At 39.7% G+C, this 20,955-nt stretch overlaps 1 protein-coding gene across 3 annotated transcripts in view; it reads left to right on the top strand.

Annotated features, from left to right (window-relative positions):
- LOC121871092 (metallophosphoesterase 1-like) overlaps positions 1–20,955 on the top strand; it is a 58,468-nt gene that overhangs the window by 19,080 nt on the left and 18,433 nt on the right. For 2 of the 3 annotated variants that reach the window (XM_042373233.1, XM_042373234.1), the window contains exon 3: positions 20,052–20,165. The exons of the other annotated variant lie outside the window; for it this stretch is intronic. The gene's annotated coding sequence lies outside the window, so the exon portion shown is untranslated. The remainder of the gene's footprint in view (positions 1–20,051; positions 20,166–20,955) is intronic. 3 annotated transcript variants of the gene reach the window in all.

The following is a 20,955-nucleotide window of genomic DNA, read 5'->3' as shown; positions in this document are numbered from 1 at the left end:
GATGGACCAACCCGATATTACACATGACGACAACGTAATCGACACTGCCGATGTAATATTTTGTTTTCATGGTTATCGGGTATAATTTATTCTTGAGGATGGATTCTTATCTCTGTCTTAGCCTGTGTTCTTATAGATCATCTGAAAATTAAATACCCCAGCTTATTTCACCTGAAGATTAACCACCCTAACGGTATTCTAATTCAGGTAGCGTTACGGTGGTTAATACTCGGGAAAATTAAGCTAGGATGTCTTATCTTCAGGTGAAATAAGCTTCTTGGTCACTGGGTCCTCTTGTAAACACTGAACCAACACAACTCCTCTCCAGCGCTTCTTCTTCTTCCCCAACGTTTATACACACTCCCTCCTCCCTATGGCACTTCCCCTCCTCCCTATGGCACTTCCTCCCTCCTCCCTATGGTACTTCCCCTCCTCCCTATGGCACTTCCCCTCCTCCCTATGGCACTTCCTCCCTCCTCCCTATTATCTTCCCTTCTTCCTCCCTATTCTCCTCCAGTCCGTCTCACTAACACGTGAAACTTGTAGTGTAAGGCGATATGATTACTGAAGTGGCTTGGCTGTATGATTAATTATCAGTCACTAAGATTATTTAAGTCCTGATCATACAAGTGTAAGTGTATTTTAAAAGTATATTCCACTATACACTGCGTAGATGCTCCTCCTTGTTGTGTTTATACTTTACAAACAACTATCATGATACACTGTTAATACAACACTTTTAATGTAATTATTAATACATTTTACACTGGTTGTAGTGTCTTGTATACTCTGTCATCATTAGGGCGTTAGTGGTCTTAGTGACTTAGTGTAAACAGATGAATCTTTCTTTTATCGCTGAGTTCCTCTCACACACACATACATACATACATACATACATACATCCTTCAGCCTTCATAGGGTAAGGGCGCGTGTAGTCGGCGCTTCCCGCTGACGCTGCCGTGGTCAGTGTTGACCTGACCCTTGACGTGACACACCCAGCCCGCGGTACACTCGCCACCACCAACACTAGATGAAAACCCAAGAAACACTCCAAACTACACCAGGTGAGAAGTGAGGACTCCCTACTCCAACCAGGTGAGGAACTATGAATTCCTAACTACATCACATGAGGAAAACCATCTCCAACACCCTGTGTGAGCTGGAGGACCTACCCGGACCACGTGGTGCATCTGCAGCTGTAGTGAGGTAGCGGCTCAACAGCCAGGCTTGGCGCCGACATAAGAACATAAGAATGGAGGAAACTGCAGCAGGCCTATTGGCCCATACTGGGCAGTCCCATTTACACCGAGCCCCTATTGCTCGTATAAGCATCCAACCTATGTTTGAAGCTATCCAGCGTATTCGAGTTAATGATGATATTTGGTAACTTGTTCCATTCATCAACTACTCTGTTTCCAAACCAGTGTTTACGTATTTCGCGCCTAAATCTAAATTTGTCTAATTTAAAACCATTGTTACGAGTTCGCTCCTGGTTGGATAGTTTGAGTACCTTTGTTATGTCCCCTTTGTTTAGCCCTGACTTCCATTTATACACCTCTATCATATCGCCCCTCACTCTACGTCTCTCGAGGGAGTGCAAATTAAGATGCTTTAACCTGTCTCTATACTCAAGGTTCCTAATGCCCGGGATTAGTCTTGTCATTCTCTTCTGAATTCTTTCCAAGGATTCTATATCCATTCTGTAATAAGGTGACCAGAATTGAACTGCGTAATCCAAGTGAGGTCTCACAAGCGCAAGATATAGTTTTAGGATGACCTCGCTAGTCTTGTAACTAACACTCCTTTGTATGAACCCAAGTACTTTATTCGCCTTGTTTCGAGCAAATACACATTGTTTACTTGGCTTAAGGTTCCTACTTATCATTACTCCTAAATCTCTCTCGCAGTCGGATTTCTCAATGGCATCGTTGTTCATCTGGTAACTGGTTTTCCTGTTTACATCTCCTATACTGAGTACTTTACATTTGTCCACATTGAATTTCATCTGCCATTTTTTAGACCATTTGAAATTTTTTTTTAGATCTTCCTGTAGTTTTGTGGGGTCCTCGTCAGATTTAATAACACGTCCTATTTTGGTGTCATCAGCAAATTTACTTATGTTGCTGTCTATGCCGATATCTATGTCGTTTATGCATATAATAAATAATAATGGTCCAAGTACTGAGCCTTGGGGAACTCCACGAGTGACGTTGCTCCAATGGGATTTAGTGCCGTTAATGCTCACTCGCTGTTTCTTGTCCTGTAACCACGCCCTGATCCATTCAAGGATATTACCTTTGCTGCCATGTGCTTCTACCTTTCTAATTAGTCTTTCGTGGGGGACTCTGTCGAAGGCTTTGCTAAAGTCGAGATATACCACATCATAATTGTGCCCCTTGTCCACTGATTCGAAAACTGATGGAAAGAATGTTAGTAGATTAGTTAGACAAGAACGCCCGCTTGTGAAGCCACGCTGGGAATCATTGATCAATCGGTGCTTCTCCAGGTGATTTCGAATAGTTTGAAATGATTGCTTCCAGTAATTTGCCTACTATTGATGTTAGACTGATTGGGCGGTAGTTAGAGGATAGTGATCTATCCCCCTTCTTGAAAATCGGTATTACATTCGCTACCCTCCAGGATAGCGAATGTCTACAAGACCAGCTCCCACAATACCTGATCTAAAGTTAATCTTTATGTTGACTCTGTGTTTCTTATGTTTCTGTATTGAGAGCTTTTGTGACCCACTCCCCGATTCCACCATATGTAACTTATCATCTCTGTTCATTGTATATTTTCAGCCTTCGGGCTGCCATGCTATCTTAATAAACAGTTAATTATTATTATTATAACATACATACATACATGCATACATACATACATACATACATACATACACACGGTCAGTTGCTGTGTTGGAAGCTGGTGAAGAATACTTAGGAGAGTTTAGCAATGGTAATGAAGGTCGATGAACTGCAGGCAATAATATTCAACTCCTACAGTGCAACAAGGTTTATTTTAGGTGTGCTTATGTACAATCAAAGACAAAAGTCGCGTCGCGGTTTTGTCCGAAGATAAAATATAACTTGTGAAACATTATGAGAGCCCTACCACAGTTACATACACATGGTTGGCAAGCACCAAAAGTTTAGCCCGTTGGTATATGTTTTCACCAAATTTCACGATACGACTTTTGTCTTTCATTGTACCTGTGTTGGTAAATGTAATCCAAGTGTCACATCTTTCACGGATCATCGTTCGATCAAGCCTTACAGCGACGCTTTGTTTATATCCTTTAAAGGTAATGTAAATTAGTTAATATTTGTTCTTTTTTATTTAATACGTTGTTTACTATTATAACTGAACCATTCCAAGTTCGGCAAGGTTGATTTAATATGTTGTTTATTATAACTTAACCATCCCAAGTTTGGTAAGCTAAGTTAGTCAGATGCAGAACAAAACTCCCGCCTCTCACACATAAACAAAATGCTCAGAACCTTTTAACCAGTTCACAATATAGACAATAGTAATTTGCATAATATACTTCCTTCCATGGTAAAAACAAAACAAAAACAGACCCTCACCATAAACAATAAAAGAGGGTGAGGGTACAGGGAATGCCAAGGTGTACCCGAAGGCCTGTTGCTAGCCGAGTCACTGAGCTAATACGCAAGATGATGCTCCACGATAAATGGTTGCAAGAACGGTTTTTGTGGCAGCCTCGTCAGACCTGTTTTAGAACTGGCTCAGGTTACACACATACATACACACACACACACACACATATATATATATATATATATATATATATATATATATATATATATATATATATATATATATATATATATATATATATATATATATATATATATATATATATATATATTCTTCTTTCATTACTTCTAGGAATCGCTGTAAGGATATTCTTCGTAGGGCCAAGTGGACATTTATAAAAAGAAAGACCGCTGTCCTTACTAATTCTTCTCCTAGTAAATCCTTCTGGTACTTAACCAAAAACATCTGTAATGACTTCTGCAATCCCTCTTTTCCTTCTCTCTTCCGACTTGATAACTCTATAGCCAACTCTCTCCCTGATAAAACCAATCTCTTTGGCACCTTATTCTCCTCTAACTCCACCTTAGACGATTCCTACTCGATCCCCCCTACCCCTGCTCCTCCTACTGACCCTGTGCACTTGCCTATAATCTCCACTCGAAGGGTTGCTGGTGTGTTATCCAGGTTGGGTGGGAGTAAGGCGCATGGGCCGGACGGAATACTCCCTCTGTTCTGAAGGAGTGTGCTGAAGCCCTGGCCCCTGTGCTTGGTCGCCTCTTTCGCCTTTGCCTCAAAACCCCCAACTTTTCCTTCTTCTTGGAAGCATGCCTTGGTTCAGCCCATCCCGAAGAAGGGTGACCATTCTAATCCCTCTAACTATCGCCCCATTGCCATAACTTCATCCCTCTCTAAAATTTTCGAAACTATCTTAAACTCTCATTTTCTTCGTCACCTTGAACGCTTTTCTCTTTTGTCGGATCACCAGTATGGCTTTCGCCAGGCGAGATCTACTGGTGATCTGCTCTCCTACTGCACCCATCTTTGGTCATCCTCTCTTAGGGATTATGGGGAAACTTTCGTCGTGGCCCTCGACATCTCCAAAGCATTTGACAGGGTATGACAAAAGTCTTTGCTTTCTAAACTTCCCTCTTATGGTTTCTCCCCCACTTTGTTCTCCAATTTCTAGTTTACTTGAGAACCGATCCATGGCAGTTGTTGTCGAGGGATCGATCTCTCGCTCTTTCTCTACCAATAGTGGTGTCCCACAGGGTTCTGTTCTTTCACCTACTCTCTTCCTTCTTTTTATCAATGATTTACTTCACACTATGACTAATTCTATCCATTTTTATGCTGATGATTCTACTCAACACTCTTCTTCACATTTTTTCCTTCCCCCTAATTCTCAAACTAGATCTGTTTCTAGAGCTGATATCATTTCATGGGGTGGTAGAAACTTGGTTGAATTCAAAAGTTATAAAACTGAGTGTTTACCAATTACACTTTCCAAATTAGATGATCTCCCACCAATCACATTTCAGGACGCAATCATTCTGCCAAGTTCTAAAAAAAATATGCTAGGTCTCACCATTTCCTCTAAAGTTGGAAATGCTGTACAGATGCCGTAGCTACTTCACTACTGAGCAGTTGCTTAAAGTTTATAAGGGATTCATTCATCCTAACTTGGAGTACTGCTCTCATATCTGGGGTGGCTCTTCTTCTGTCCAACTGTTAGATAGGGTGGAATCAAAGTCATTTCGTCTTATTAACTCTCCTCCTTTAGTCGACAATCTTTCTTCCCTTTCTCTTCGCCGCAATGTTGCTTCACTCTCTCTCTTTTACAGGTACTTTAACGGGCAATGTTCGGTGGATTTGGCATCCTGTGTACCTCCGGCAAGGCCGTGGGCTCGTAACACACGTCTTGCCCGCGGTGCCCACCGTTTCTCTGTGGATGTCGGTCACACTAGAATAACCCATTATAGTACCTCCTTCTTTCCTCACACAGCCAAACTCTCGAATACTCTGCCTTCTTCTGTGCTTCCATACTTATTCAATCTGTCTCACTTTAAAAAGCTGGTTTTCCGGCATCTTCGTGGTGTAGATTAATTAACAAAGTATAACCTTTTTCTTCTCTATTTTTAATTTATTTCTGTTCTTATTTTTTCGCCCCAGCGATGACCTGTGCATGGTCAATTTCTTTGGATTAAGAAGATTAGTAAGGGTCACTGCCTTATGACCGGAACATTGTGGACCCCTGCTGTCTCCTAGGGACTTGATCTCACTCTCCTCTACTGTATAGATTAGCGTTGTCAAGTATTACTCCTTAGTCTGTACTCACCCTGAAGATGTGAATTACACGAAAGAGTTTGGGAACTTCGTGTTTTCTTGTTTCTTTGTGGTTATCAGCATATACCTGGATCACGCGCACCTACAGTGATTTACTTGTATATATATATATATATATATATATATATATATATATATATATATATATATATATATATATATATATATATATATATATATATATATATATATATGTGTGTGTGTGTGTGTGTGTGTGTGTATAGGAAGAACATAAGGATAGTTAGAGAGAGAGAAAAGAGGGATAGTAAAATAGATAAATACAAAGAGAATACAATTTCTTTTAAGATTTTCGTTAAAACTCAAACACGATTTCCCAAGGTTAAGACGATTGTTGTTGTTGTTGTTTCCTCGGCTCTTATATCCACCTCGTGTTCTTCACTTATCTCGCTCTGTAATATTTTCTCTTATCTAGACTTTAGTTATCTTCAAGGTCCTCCAGATATCAGAGATAACGGAAAAGATTACGGTGAAGGTCATGACCTATGCCCTCCACCCTCTTGACCTTGATGGAGTAGGAAGCCCTTAACTCATGAGACACAAAGGCAAGCATGAACTTAGCATGCTTCCCTGTTGGGCGCTGTAAACGCTTCTGCGCTTCACCCTACACAGGATGTAGGGGGGGAATAAAAAGAGGAGGAGGTGTGTTGTAAGTGACGGCGGCAGACCAGTTCCATAACGCGTGTTGACACACATACATTACATACATACATACATACATACATACATACAGTACATACATACATACATACATACATACATACATACATACATACATACAGTACATACATACATACGGTACATACATACATATAGTACATACATACATACAGTACATACATACATACATACATACATACGGTACATACATACATATAGTACATACATACATACGGTACATACATATAGTACATACATACATACATACATACAGTACATACATACATACATACGGTACATACATACATATAGTACATACATACATATAGTACATACATACATACGGTACATACATACATATAGTACATACATACATACGGTACATACATACATACATACGGTACATACATACGGTACATACATATAGTACACACATACATACGGTACATACATACATATAGTACATTCATACATACATACATATCTGCTTTATAAATCACTGATATGTTAAATGAACTGAAACACGTGATAAAGGTGGGAGGCAGGAAAATGGTACTGGGAGGAAGAGAAGGGAAGGAGGAAATGGAGGGAGGGGAGGGTGGGTTGTGTGGTGAGGAAAGAGAAGGAGGAAAGGGAAGGAAAGGATGGATGGAAGGGAAGGGAGTGAGGGAGGGTGGGTTGTGGGGAGGGGAGAAAAGTAAATAGGAAGGGAAAGAAGGAAGGGGAGGATGGGTTGTGTGGTGAGGAAGGGAGGGAAGAGAGGAAAGGGAGAAGAGGTTGTGGGGGTAGGGAGGGAGGTATTAAGCTCATGACGTCAGCATCACATGATCATTTGAGGGTCACTTGTAAGAGACCTTTATCATTACATAATACATATGCTGTATAACACTGAACAATAGAACACTGATTATCTGCGTGGATAAAGATCTAAAGTTTACCTTCTCAAAGTTTCGTCTAAGGTGAATTTCCTCGTCAGTGAAAATATACAAAATAAACTTAAATTGTTGACTAAAGTTAAATTACACAAAAGAAATCGAAAAATGGGAACAAAATTACGTAGAAACTCTACCTTAACTACTGTAGATACGTCCTACAAGATACGTCCTACAAGATACGTCCTACAAGATACGTCCTACAAGATACGTACCTACAAGATACATCCTACAAGATACGTCCTACAAGATACGTCCTACAAGATACGTACCTACAAGATACGTCCTACAAGATACGTCCTACAAGATACGTACCTACAAGATACGTCCTACAAGATACGTCCTACAAGATACGTCCTACAAGATACGTCCTACAAGATACGTCCTACAAGATACGTCCTACAAGATACGTCCTACAAGATACATCCTACAAGATACGTACCTACAAGTTCAATCAATTAGGAACGACCTCCCCCTGAACCACGAACCCCGAGATTCAGACTCGTGAATCCGAAGCATTTAAGGACAAAATATATGCATCAATATCTATACTGCTTCGGGTTTACGCTTCTGAATCTCGGGGTTCGTGGTTCAGGGGGAGAGGTGACGGGACTATTGTGGATGTCCGTACGTAAAATATCCCCATAAACAAATGACTATCGGTAAGGGTTCTAGTTACGATATTTTCATTTTATTGTCATTTTTTCAAAGGTTAACATCAGCTTCTCAAGGACAGTTAATATACAATGTTGTGTTTCGTTTCGGTCTGAGAATAATGGATCTGTAACCTCGGCTATATTGTTTTATAGTTAGTAATTAAGTGAACAAAAACATTTAGGTCGTGATTTACGGTAACACACACACTGATACACACACACACACACACGTTTATATCATGACGGGACTATTGTGGATGTCCGTACGTAAAATATCCCCATAAACAAATGACTATCGGTAAGGGTTCTAGTTACGATATTTTCATTTTATTGTCATTTTTTCAAAGGTTAACATCAGCTTCTCAAGGACAGTTAATATACAATGTTGTGTTTCGTTTCGGTCTGAGAATAATGGATCTGTAACCTCGGCTATATTGTTTTATAGTTAGTAATTAAGTGAACAAAAACATTTAGGTCGTGATTTACGGTAACACACACACATACACACACACACACACACGTTTATATCATCCCAGACAATTGAAGACAATTGACTTCCCGGATATATTTAAAATAACAAGTGAAATGACTGTCTTCCGGAGTGCATACTGAAGGTGTGTGTGTGTGTGTGTGTGTATTTTATGTATGTGTATGTATGTTTTAAAAGTTAGATTATTATACAATTTTTTTCTGGGTATTTCATCACACACACACACACACACACGATGACCTACCAGCTGACTTTTGAGTTTCTTCGTTGTTGCTGTAATATCTTGTATATATTTTTTTTTTATATGTCTCCTTTACTGTGAGTCATGAAGTAGCCGGGAGTGTGTCTGTGTTTGTGTTACGTTCACTAGTTTATTCTCTACATACATAATATATTTCTTCAAGTTACACATTTAATTTGTCTACGTTTTCTTTTCCCTTTTTTGTTTCCCGTTTTCTTTTATCATTGTCTTTTCCATTTTCTTCTGTTTTCTTTTCTCATTTTTTACCCCAAAGAACATGTTGCTCTAGAACGTTATCGATAAATTTCCTCAGAGTCACTTTACCCTTTGATAACTCGTATTTTAAATTTTACTGAACTCAATTTTACAATTCGAAATATCAACAGTCTTAGATGTGAATAAATCGGTAAATTTCTCTAAATACAACTTGGCACCATTGGTATTAGCACGTGTTGGTTATAGATAGATAGATAGATACTCAGTGATATCGGCAAACAAGTAGACATCGCTTCAGCATGTACAGTATATACACAATACACGTAAACAATGTACCTAGACAATTCAGGTAAACAATGTACCTAGACAATTCAGGTAAACAATGTACCTAGACAATTCAGGTAAACATTGTACCTAGAGAGCATGAGTATAAAAGCAAGTCGATTAGACCAAGGATAACCAGCAAAATTATCCAAATGTTTATCTTCAGAACTTAATAATAAAAAAAAATCCAGCTTGTCCCAAACCTCATCTTTGTGTCATCTTCTTAAAATTTTCTTTATGTTAGTTCTCTGGTTCTTGGTTTTCTACAGACATTTATAACATATACTAAGGGTATACAGATCTAAACCACGCATATTCTAGCACAGGTTTAGACACAGGTATAAGCGATGATACTGTCATAGTAACACCTACAAAGATATGAAAAAAGACACATACAAAAAAATAAAAACGTAAAATAAAATAAAAATTACTGAAACATGAAAAAAGATGCGTAAAAAACAAACAAAAAATATGAAAAAACACAAAACATATCTCTTTAATAAACACAAACACGGAGACAAAAGAAGAACGATATCACCAACACAAACCAGAATTAATATGAAAGACTTTAGGTACACGAAGATTTTGACAATACAACTGAACAGCATTACAGGGTATTATAACAACACATTTTCTACTCCAGTGAAGGAGATATCCAGGGAGATTTTCTTGTCAATGTGATTTTTGAAGTTATGAAGGAAGTAATATCTAGCTTACGTGGCAGTCTCCTCCCATGACCCTGTGCCACCCAAAGGATTTTGAGGGATTGTTTTACCTGACTGATGGATGTTTCTCTCAAATGGTTCATAATGCAGCGGGTGTAATAGTGTCTTGATCACTCTTTGTTATGATAATTTCTTGCCTCGTCAGAACTACCACAATGTTTTCACTTTAATCCCTTGAGTACGATGGCGTTGTAGTAAAGGGCTTAAGTCATCGAACTCAAGGGGTTAAGTCTTCGTGTTAAAGGGGTTAACTCATCGTACTCAATGGGTTAATTCATCTTGCTCAAGTGTGTGTGTGTGTGTGTGATGAGAGAGTTTACTGCAGGGAACTACTTCGTCAGATAAGAGGGTTTACGAGATGATATCTATGTCATTATCACATCAGTGACAACTTGATCCGGCCACAAAGGAGACAATCTGGTCATTTAAGTAGACCTTGGATTACCTTGACATGAGACATAAGTGGGTAGAAAGAGAAAGCGATAACTGAGTGAAAAAAAGGAGAAAGCGGAGAAAAATCTTGAAAAAAATTGAATATAGTATAGGGTACAGATATACATACACCAACAGGCTTGTACAATACTGTGTTAGTGTCAGTGAGTAACATCTCCCGCCAGTGATAGAGTTACGTATAAGAATGATGATATACAATACATAAATTTAGTTCAGTTGAATAAAGTTTAATTTAATTGAAGAAGATCACACTAAGTGGACAGGTAGGCTGTGTCAAGAGTGTGGGAGGCGGTTACAATTGGGGTGTAGAATCCTTTAAGTAGTTACACTGGAGTTAGATCTCATAGGTCGACAAGCAGTTTAGATACAGCACTTTAAAGCCTCCGGGACACACAGAAGCATCAGGGTCGAAACTACACTCGATCGCTTTCATTTCCCCAATTGTAACATAGGACCATTTTCTGCTAGGTCGACTGGGGTCGGGGCCTGCTTCTCTTCTTGTTGTGTATTGCTTAGTTTTCCCGTGAGGACAAAGTAGGAGAATTTGAAAGCAATGGTAACAAACACGATCAAACAAGGAAGCATTAAGAATTATGATTACAAATATTAATAATGAGTAAACAAACAAGTATGGGCAACAGGTGAAAAGGAAGCATAACAATAACATGATATTTCCCCCGTTGTCAAACGTTTTTTATTCGCCTTTTTTTTCCTGATTTTATCTGCAACAACAGGTGATACGGAAGCATGACTATGAAACTGCAGCGGACGAGACAAAGTCACACACGAAGTGTCGCGCCGCCGCTGGCCGTTCACAGGAAGTGACTCACCTGGGGAACATAAACAATTTGTCGGTATCAACACTAATTCCAGCGAGAACTGCGTCGTGTTTAGTGGGTGTATTTTTCTCGATGCCCAAACCTGAAGTTGTTGTTGGCATCAAGAGATACGTCTTTCTTAATTAAAAAATGTCATATTGAGAGTTAAATTGAGTAAATTGAGTATTGTGTGATTTGTTAACTATAAAACTATACACGGACATGTCAAGTAAATGTTTTAATTTGCGTCTTACAGATATCGCAATTAACAAGTAAGGAAGCACACGCACAAGGATACTCCCTCAAGATCACCAGGTGTATTATAGTGACCATTTAAATAATAAAAATACACTTTCTCTTCCTCAACGGAAATTCCGCAGAGCAACTGAGTTGAAGCCTGAATACTAACCTTAGTATGGTTTATGGCCCACAACCCCCTCCGTATGTGAGACATTACTTTTTTTATTATTGTACCACTGTGAAAGAGATACAAGAAGCCACTGCACACCCCGAACTACTTACCACTGGGTGCTGATAATGTATTGTGGCGCCAACCTTCATCTGAGCGGTTTAACCCTTGCCTAGAGGGGTGTGACTGACGCCCGCGTATTTGTATTAACACATTTTCCGTATATATTATACATGATACATACAGTATTTTAGGTAATTTGTTTTAGAGAAAACTCAGACGGCACAGCTTGAGAGCAAACATTGTTGGTAGGTGATGGAGGATCGTGATGGGTGCTCAGAGATATGATCATGAACCTCCAAGTATTCGTGATCGCCCTAAGCTTTAATAGGTTCTCAACCCCGTAAGGTGTCCACCCCTTCGTGAAGTCCCTGTCTATCGTGAGGTACAGGAGGACTACTTTTTTTTTCTGTCCACGCCCCTCATGAGATCTCCCTGTTTCGTGAGGTCCCCGACTCCCGTTTTTGGTGCGATCTCGTGAAGTTCCTGTTTGCGGTGTGGTCCCCTTCCCTCGTAACCTTACAAGTACCGTCAAGGAGGTCACTACGTCGTACTGCCTACCCCTGCCTACCATTAGGGTTTTCCGTTGTGTGCACCGCTGACGACGCATACACATCCGATAAAATACTGTAGTTGCGCTTTTGATATATCCCCACAATATCACCCAGACCTTCGTATCATTTCCGCGTTCTTCTTGTACAGGACGGGGACGCTCTGGCTCGTCCCATTATATAAACAGTATAACATTCGCAAGTCTTTCATTTTATTTTTTATTTTCTTCATTATTCGATAACAACAGAGGAGCCATTTCTTAGATAACAGGTTATCACTATATAAAATTCAAGCTACGTGTGATTTGTAACCGAGATAGATAACAGTTTGGTAATAAAAAAAGAATATTCAACCAGACATGAATTTTCAAGGTAATTTAAAACTTGCACAAGATGAATTACCAAGGCAGGAGAAAAGAGCAGTAATCGTTGTCATTATGTAAACCGTCTCTAAAGCTTTCAAGCTCTACTGAACTATGACAACGATTTATGGACCAATTTCTCTTTTTATACACGAAAGGTGAATGATACTTGAGAAATTAACCTGACTAGTAACAAGAGGTTAACCCTGATGCCAGATGAGGTGGACTGAGGCTGCTGATTCTGGGACTCAAGGATAAACGAGTCTTAATGGACCTTAAATCCAACACGTGCAGCCAGCCAGCCGGTCTGACCTCTGGAACAGCTGACATTTATACGGCGCTCGGGCCAGTTCAGTCTCCCTGCCTTTGTTTACTAACACAGTATTGGATGGGTCTCTCTCTCTCTCTCTCTCTCTCTCTCTCTCTCTCTCTCTCTCTCTCTCTCTCTCTCTCTCTCTCTCTCTCTCTCTCTCTCTCCATTTAGACATACACAACATAATAGACCTACTATTAAGATATATAATTATAAACAATATGCCAAATAAAGCCAGCACTAAGATGTAATAGGTAATAGATGATAGGAAATAGGTAATAGTGATAGAAATGGATAAAGCTTGATACGTGATAGGCAATGGGTAATATATCATAGGTAATAGGAAATGAATAATAGGTAATGGGTAACATAATAAGCAATAGGAAATGAATAATAGGCAACAGGAATAAATCATAGGCATTGGGTAACATATAATAGGGAATGCATAATAGGTAATGGGTAATAGGTTATGTCGCTTACCATATATTTTTGCGACACTGTAAGTAACATCTTATATAGGATCATGGAAAAGGAATGGATAGAGTTTAATATACAACCATTAAAGATTTTTTTCAGTAATGGTCGTGTTTATGTTAACAATACTGCCGTCATAACTATAATTCTCACTCATAGACAGTACAAAACTTGTGTACCTGTGTGTGTTATTTTCTCAAAGTTGACAGGTGAAACTGCCAATTTGGGATTCCCGAGTAGCTAGTATTGACGTCATAGTAACGTCACAATATAATCTACCTGATTACGTAACACTTGCCGCAAGCCACAACCGTCGACCAACACAGATTTTGAAGGTTAAACACAATCACTACACTTATATTGGTTCCCTCTGTAATGTGCTTGTGCTGCAGTAATTCTCTTAATTGCTGAGAGAGAACGGTGTGAGGTGAGTTAGACAAAGAACAGAGTAGAGGAAGAGTGGTGGAGGGGGGAGGTGGTAGGAAGGAGGTGTGTGTGTGTGTGTTTGCTCCACCTGCCTCCACCATTACCTCATAACATAACAACCACAGAAACTTCCACGAAAATATTGTTTATCTTCTATTCAGCTACGGCAAATGATGCAATGAGGTCAGTGAAAACAGTAAATAACAGACACAACACACACTTGATACGAGTTACATAAACCATTTCTTAGAAAAGTTGATAAACAGGTCTTAAAATATTATAATGAGTGAATATATCTTATGTTCTCCTGGATCTTAGAAGTCTGTATGGGTTTTGTTCTTCAGATATATGGAAAATCTGGAAGTGTTTATCGCTGTGACCTTGAGAAATAGATAAGGGTTAATAGCAAAAGCATACCTCTACAGCATTGAATTTATTATTGTTGTTATTAGTAGTAGTATTTTATTTGTAGTAGTAGGGAGAGAATTCAGATCGTTGATCAGGACAGCTTCACTCCTCTGGTGTTCACAACCTCTGGCGGGTTGGGACCAAGTGCAAGACACTTCTACGCCAGACTCGTGGAGGTGTTGTCTGAACAGAAGCAGCAGCCCAGAAGTTATGTTACAGCCTGGTTGAGACGTCGACTGTCCTTCTCTCTGCTTAGTCTGCATTGCTTTGCCTCAGGGGAACGAGAGCATCGGCTCCAAAGCCGACAACAGTCGCAGATATCGACTTTGAGGCTACAGTCACTGAATTCCTCATAGATCTGCGGCTCAACTAACTCAACACAGCCAGGGTAGCTACTTATGTATTAGGTTATTTAATTTTAAGGTAATAAAATGGCGGCGAAGGTGTGGCTATTGGAGGAGGCTGGAGGCCACGTTAAAAAAAAAGTAGCAGTTGTAGTAGATGGTTGATGTATTGTTTACCTCTCACCTTCAAGGACTCCATATCACACTAGTAGTCATGACCTTGTTGACATTTACAGTATAAACCACCCCGACAAAGGCACATCACAATACCACTTTATTTGGCGTGAACAATTAATTGAGCAGGTCTTGGGTACACTCGTTCATACCACATACTACCACACATCTACCAAATACTGCAACATACTGACACACATTACCAATGCTACCACATAATTACCATAGACTACCACATACTACCACACACCTAAAGTAAAGTAAATATACATCTACTTTTACTTTACTTTACTTTTATCCTCTTCACCACTGATCGGCTCATTTGCCGCTTGGGCGATCGGTCACGTCTCTGTTACGTACTGTTGGCAAGTACTGGGCATGCACTGAATGTACCTGAACCTGCTCCAGTGTTGGTCAAGTCTGGTCTTGAAAGAGCTCACACTCGGTGCCGTCACAACATAACATAGAACCTCGACTAGAGTTAAATAATTTTCCGAGTACCTTAATCATGAAATACTAGTATGGTACAGTAGTTCATAGCAGCTGAAGGTAAATAGTTGACCTATGAGGAATTATTTGAAGTGTAACCCTGTGGCCTGGCACTTGACATTATTAGGGACCTGCCACACTGCCATAAACAGATAAATTGTACCGGGAATTTTCCCCCCACACACTCATCATTCTGTCACTTTATGTAACTTGCTGACAAAACCCATGACCCTTCAGGCTTTTACGCCCTTAATGCATGAATCATAAAGGCAAGCATGAACTACGCATGCTTCCCAGATGGGCGCTGTAAACGCTTCTGCGCTTCACCTTGCACAGGGTGTAAGGGGGTGCCCAATAAACTAGCCCCCTCGGGGGCAATCTAATCCATCTAACTAACCCAACAACGGTATTCACGACGTCGTCCGCCAGGCTAGAGCGAATGATCTCAAGAATCTATGATACATTACAAAATAACATTCTTCCATTCTCGTGTACTGATGACTCTAGGCACATGATCTGGTTTTCTATTGTTCGTTAAGCATGAATAACAGGCATAGAACAGTTCAAGACCGGTTTATGTGGGAGAATAAAATTGGACCTTGTGGTATGTAAGCAATATACCATTAACCCCGCGGACACCTGGTGATGGCTGTTATAGCGATCGTTCTGGTGGTTCATGTAGTTGATGTGCGTTGATAGTAGGCTACTAGTTGTAAGTGTGTTGTGGTAATAGTAGTGGTTAGATAATAGTGGTATCTATTGCCATGATGTTGGTAAAAGGAGTATAGTTGTCGTGATGGTGGTAACATAAGAACATAAGAATGGAGGAAACTGCAGCGGGCCTATTGGCCCATACTGGGCAGTCCCGTTTACACCCAACCCCCATTGCTCATATAAGCATCCAACCTATGGTTGAAGCTATTCAGCGTATTCGAGTTGATGATGATGTTTGGTAACTTGTTCCATTCATCCACTACTCTGTTTCCAAACCAGTGTTTACCTATTTCACGCCTAAATCTAAATTTGTCTAATTTAAAACCATTGTTACGAGTTCGCTCCTGGTTGGATAGTTTGAGTACCTTTGTAATGTCCCCTTTGTTTAGCCCTGACTTCCCCTTATACACCGCAGCGTTGGTTGTTGTCATTGCCGCGTCTGTACTTGCTGTCGTACCAGATTCATTTGTTATCGTTGTTGCTACGGTTCTGCTCTATTATATCGTGTTGTATTTGCGACAGTAATGACGGAATGTAATGTATGAACCACAGGTAGATAGTAAAGCGTAATACGAGTGTTTTTAAAGACAACAAATAAACTGTTTGAAATTCAATTCAATTCAACAAAGGCTTTAGCAGGTAGGAGCGCCGGGGGCAGTTTTACCATAAGCGCAGCAGGAGCAATAAAGAAAAAAACAGCAAAGTCACCTTGATTATCCGCTGTCCGGCTGCTGCATCAGCAGTACCAAGAGTAGTGGTTACAGCAGAAGTTGTAGATTAACAGCAAAGGCCAAAAGCTACAACACTATTAGATGTGGTACCGTAGTTATGAAAGTTGTATCAACATAAGAACACCACGACCACCACACCACCAGAACAACACTACAACCACCATAATAACAACACCACGATTACCACACCACCATAACAACACTACAACCATAACAACACCACCACCACGACCACCATAACAACACCACCACCACCACGACCACCATAACAACACCACCACCACCACAACACCACTAGCAGAAGACACAACAAGCTAACCACAATGTCGGTAAAAAACGTGTGAGGTTATTTTTCTTGTTTTCATAAATAACCTTCAGTTACGTTGAGGGGTAAATGACCTGCTGGTGATATTGCCAGAGGGAAAGGGAAGAGAGAGAAGGAGGAGAGAGGGGAGCAGGAGAGGAAAGAGGAGTGAGGAGGAAAAGGAGGAGAGAGAGCAGGAGAGGGAAGAGGAGAAGGAGCAGGAGATGGAAGAGGAGGAGGGAGAGAAAGAAAAGAAAGAGGAGGAGGAGTTGCTTGGGAGGCAGTAGGCTGTAATTGCCTGGTGTCAGGTAATGTAATAATGCCTTGATATGCTGGTGTCAGGCACGAGTAACTTCTTAATCTCGATATATTAGTGAAAGTGGGTCACATAGGTCTACTAACTTACTATGGATAAGGGTCTATATAGTACAATTTATACTAAGCCCTCTGTACACGGAGGCAGAGTGGCCGACACTGTACTTGATTGCCTTCACTGCACCATCTGTAAAGTTAGGTCCCATATACAGCGGGGTAGTCTGGGAGTGGTCCGAGACACGGGTCAGTGACTCATGGGCAGGAGACAAGCACAATATCCGCTCGGCCACCACACTCTCTAATCCAGTAGTATACGAACGTGATGTGGTGACTGCTGGTTGACCTCTACAACAAAGTTATAGCTCTCATAAAGTTTAATTGTTGATGAAGTAGTGTAATTATTGACCTTGTTACGCTCTTAAAGACCTTAGTTGTTGAAGATTATTGAATGCCAACTCCGTCATTATGCCTCTGTTCTAGGTTAATATTTTTTCTTTAGATTCAGTAAATTCAATCACTCATGCCTTAGGTTCTGAATATACAAAGCATTTTCTCTAAGGCAACAAATATCTGAAGATCTATATACAATAAGGTTTGTGTTATCTGTTCTCGTTATAATACAATAGATAAAAATATGACTAGAAATAACAGTACTTTCATTTGGGAAAATCAAACATCAATAAAAATACTCGAGAAAGAAGTTAAGAAGATGAATGAAGTAAAAACAACAGTTACAAACTCAATGTCAAAGTCTTTAAAAACTCGGGGATTATAAACTGTGGTGGGTGGTAATGTGCAGAGTGGGCAACTTTCTCAGTCTCGAGGTGACGACGAGAAAAACTTGGTATAGTTTTTCTTATAAAGTTAACTTGAGTCTCCTCTGAGCCACATGCCAATAGTATCTGTAACCTAAATTAAAATCGTATCATTGCATATCATAAAAAATAATAGACTTTTAATACAATAATCTTAAACTATTGTCTCCTGTTGAAGACACTTTATTCTAATTTAATATATTACATTAAAAAGAAGATGTTGAGTTTAAGTAATAGTTTTTCATCACATGTCATATCTTATCGTACTATATATGATCATTGATCAACCCATTGTCACTCGTCTTGGTCATGACAGCATCAAGTATCAACAGAACACGTTGAGGTTCGAACAAGATTGCAGGATGTACAGTCGCCTTCACTTGAACCTGGTACAGTGTTTGGCGCATTTTGTGACGTGGCAACTCTGTGGAATGCTTAGCTAGTATCCTATGTCTGGCTACTGTTGCGAGGTTCCTTAGAGCTAGTCCGGGAGTTTTAATACGATGTTAACAAACACAGATTTGACATATGAGACACTGCACCGCACCAGGTATCAGTGCAGGCGACTGTACCTCTCATTACCCGGCTCTGTATATCGATAAAATCTCACCAAATTAATACTGATTAAAACTTCTCCATTAAAAAAATATTTAAATAAAAAGGCGAAAAAATCCCAAGAGCTCAAGATTTTTGTTTAATCCTAACACCATATTAAACTAGGGAAAAATCAGAGTAGTTAAGGTTGGACTCATCCTTTAACTAGCTGACCATACTACATGTGCTGAGCTTTTATTACACGTAAGATTACATTATTTTTATTTGAAAGGGACGGTGCCACGTCTCGTCAATACTGCAATAGATCTGCCGCCCACCTCCGCTCGCCTTAAGAGGAGTAGAAGAAATCTGCTACACAGTTTGATCCTGGTCTGATCGTCTCTTTTTTCTTCTCTCTGTATATTGATAATCTCCTCTCCTCCTTCCCATTGTTCTTATGCTGCCTCCTTGCCCACCTCCGCCACCTGCCGATGTAAGAAGTCTTGATGCTGCTGGAGATCATTACGGAGAACCGGTCTTATAGTGACACTTCACAATGCACAGGACCCTTGAGGTGCACAACAAAAGAATGATCATCGGCGTCGCTGTTATCATTCAAATATCTAAATAACTTCCAAGTCAAGATTTTTTTTTCAAGGACAGTAGTCGAAGCTGAGTTATATATATATATATATATAATATATATATATATGCTGATAACCACAAGGAAATGTACTTAGTCTGTACTCACCCCTGAAGATGTGAATTACACGAAAGCGTTTGGGAACTTCGTGTTTTCTTGTTTCCTTGTGGTTATCAGCATATACCTGGATCACGCGCACCTACAGTGATTTACTTGCATATATATATATATATTGTCAGGGTTACTGCCAGCATAGATGGTACGACACCCGTTACCTTTTGTATCTGTATTAGAACATTCATGTATTTGTTCACGTGTATGTGTGTGTGTACGTAAAGTCGTGTTTATGTCGCAACATCTTGCTTGTCAAGCCAATTCCCCCTCCCACCCCCAACTCTTCATGGAAAATCAATTTAGCATTCTGATAACAGCATCCCAGAAATGTCTCACTAAATAGATTTCATACAATAAAATATAAAAGGTATTACAATGAAAATAACCCTGGTACAATATGTATAGATGGACTAATCTTCAGCATTAATCTTCAGCAGCAATGTCGAACATGGAGAGGAGACCACACCAATAAACAGGATCTCAGTAACCCAACAAAGTGATAGTGTTCATCAGCCAACGAAGGGCATGAGTGGACTTGACAATTTATCGCGGTAAGTAATTCAGGTTCTCACTTAATACAGTACTCACGCAATGTACAGTCGCTCAGAAAATTATCTTTTCTGGGGAGGGTCGATTAATTTTAAAATGAACACTGCGACTCCTGTTGTCACGGCATAGATTGTCAAAATCCTTCGTCCGTTGTGTGGTATTTATGACTCACGAGCATAAAGAGGTAGATGTATAACGTATATACATTTTTTCTTCTAGGAAAGTATTATACAAACATTAAAATAATCTCCAGACCATAAATTTACATTCACAGGACCGAAGATAAAGATGTCTTATTTTTTATCATTTCATCACTTATCTCCTTGGTCACTGTTCTTGCGTTGGTCTGTTCATTGTTACTTTGTTGTGACCTGTATTGTCCTGTGTTAGTGTAGGAGAAAACTTGAGGTTATTGTTGAAGCCAAACTGGATATAACACCCTTCTCACAGCTATTCCGGGCCAAGGTTTGAACCCAGGACATAAATTGAGAGATACACGCTAACACTGGGAGTGGATACAGTAACACTCACCGTTTTACTCAAGTTTGTCGAGGGGATAGCGTCTGAGATACTGTATAGAAGGCTTTTTATAGCTACCGAACAGCTATATTTCATTAATGTTAACACCTGCAGTTATAAGACGAAGGCATTTGTATATATCAGAATGTAAAATAAGAAATATTGACAAAGCTTATCGGTTTCTTTCTGGAGTAAATGAATAAATCGCAAATTTGGTACCAAGTAATTAATCAGTTTCCTTAATATTACTAATTTATTGAAAGTTTTAAGTGT

Source organism: Homarus americanus, unplaced genomic scaffold (assembly GCF_018991925.1).
Source record: "Homarus americanus isolate GMGI-L3 unplaced genomic scaffold, GMGI_Hamer_2.0 scaffold52512, whole genome shotgun sequence".
NCBI classification, from domain to species: domain Eukaryota; kingdom Metazoa; phylum Arthropoda; class Malacostraca; order Decapoda; family Nephropidae; genus Homarus; species Homarus americanus.
Note: the sequence above shows the minus strand (reverse complement) of the source record. Positions and strands in the feature narration are given on the sequence as shown.